Consider the following 1,886-nt stretch of genomic DNA (forward strand, 5'->3'; position numbering starts at 1 on the left):
CACGTACAACTCAGTGACATCAGGGACTTTCTTCAAGTTGTGGCACCTTCCCCCACAACCGTTTTCAAACGATTTCGCCATCATTAACGCAATCTCTCTGCCCCCTAACCTTCTCATCTGTCCTTTCCATTGTTATGGATTTGCTCACAAGCAGATAGTTCTTTAAAGGGTTGTAATGTTTCATGCAGACATTCTCCTCTAATTAGGCTAAACTAGCATTTGGTTCAAAGATGACTTCAGGCAGTGTTACAGCTCTTCTAGGATCTGTCTAGCAAGTTTTCCAGTTCTTTCTGGAAGACCCTAAGGAGGGATGGAGAAAAATCTGACAAAAAGCATTTTTAAATAAGATGACTTCAGGGGATAGTTTTGGTTCCGGGTTTAAAGATTTCCTCAGGGCAGTAGTTCTGAGGATGGGAATGGTGTCATCCAGCCTCCATGCCTTCATAAAGTCTGATTCCTTAAGAATTTTAAATTCTGTTCTGCATTTTTCCCCCTTTTGATGAGGACTCTTCTATAGACTCTTTGATCAGAACATTCAGTAATGGTAGCCAGCACAATCCAGTTCTGGTCTCATGGCAAAGGAGGCAGCTGTTCATGGAGGCAGTTAACCACATACTCCTTGTCCTCCTCCTGTCCCTGACTCTCCTCCTTTTTCTGTTGTTCCAGGTAAATAGAGACCAATTGCTCTGCCTTGGAAGGCTGCTCAGCAGCTTAATTTAAGACTCTAGGCACTACCCATCCAGCTAGGAGGTAGACCAGAAGCTCCAAAATCGGTATTAGGCCAACTGGCTGAAATGTCCAGCAGTAGCCAGTTTTTTAAGAACTGGCCTAGACAAAGTACACGCCACTTCTGCTACACTCTGTTGGTCAGCAGGTCATGGGGGCCAGAAGCCAGGGAAGGGGACATGGCTCACTTTTCAACTGCAGGCATGTTGAGGAATTTTAGGACCATGTTTCCAAAAGGCCACAGCCCAGGAGGCCAGGTGCTTTGAGGATTGCTGGCCAAGTGGGGGCCGGCTGAGAGTTTTCAGTTTCCAAGAGAGAGGACACACGACAAGCCCAGGCTCACCAGGCCGTGGGTGACAACATCAGTGGATGGCAACATGGGTGGTTGTCTGTGTCCATTTTACAGATGAGGGGACAGCTGAGAGTGGCTGCCACCTGGCTAGGCTCACAGAGGGCAAGGGGACAGGGGTGGTATTATTTCCCGGCCAGGCCTCCATCCCAGGTGTCTTCAGGGATTGTGACCCATTCAACCCCTCACTGCCTCCACAGCATTCCAAGCCCCTGTCGCCTCTGAGTGACCATGAATCGAACACAATTTGTACCTTGCCTATGAAGAGACGACGGTGGCCAGAAGAGAATGGAAGCCAGCCATGAATAATTCTTGTCCTTTGAACAAAAACACCAATAAAATGAAAGCTGAAATATATGTGCACCCCTTAACCCGCCCAGGTGTGAAGGGAAAAAGGGATACCTAAAACTATTGGAGCTGGGTTCCTGAGAGCAGAGGTGCTGGGGACCTGCCCCTTGGCAATGGGGACAGCTCAGCAGGTCTGGGATGGCAGCCCAGGGCCACAGCTGCCTGTGTTGGCCGAGAGTGACCAAGCACGAAGGGGTGGGAGGCCTTGCGTGGTTCCACACCGCTCCCTCCTCATCCCAGCCCCATCCTGCTGCCTCCAGGTCTCAGCACAGGCTGCTTCTTCAGCCCAGAATGTCCTTCTCTGCCTTCCTTCCTACTGAACTTCTGTTTAGCCTTGAAACCCCTACCAAGAGAATGCCACTTCCTTCACTGAGATCCGTTGGGCTGGTCATGGGTGTAGGGAGGGAGTGGTCATCAAACGTGGTCTTGTCTTCCAAAGGCCCGCACAGGCTTGTAGGGGTGA

The 1,886-nt window shown here is 50.1% G+C and overlaps 1 non-coding gene across 1 annotated transcript; it reads left to right on the forward strand.

Moving 5' to 3' along the window:
- The first annotated feature begins 241 nt into the window (after positions 1-241).
- LOC122150215 lies at positions 242-303 on the forward strand. Its single transcript, XR_006163543.1, has one exon. It is a non-coding gene; the product is annotated as a U7 small nuclear RNA (small nuclear RNA).
- The last annotated feature ends 1,583 nt before the right edge of the window (positions 304-1,886 follow it).

Source organism: Orycteropus afer, unplaced genomic scaffold (genome assembly GCF_000298275.1).
Source record: "Orycteropus afer afer isolate SDZICR_OR568_19922 unplaced genomic scaffold, OryAfe1.0 scaffold00006, whole genome shotgun sequence".
Classification (NCBI taxonomy): Eukaryota; Metazoa; Chordata; class Mammalia; order Tubulidentata; family Orycteropodidae; genus Orycteropus; species Orycteropus afer.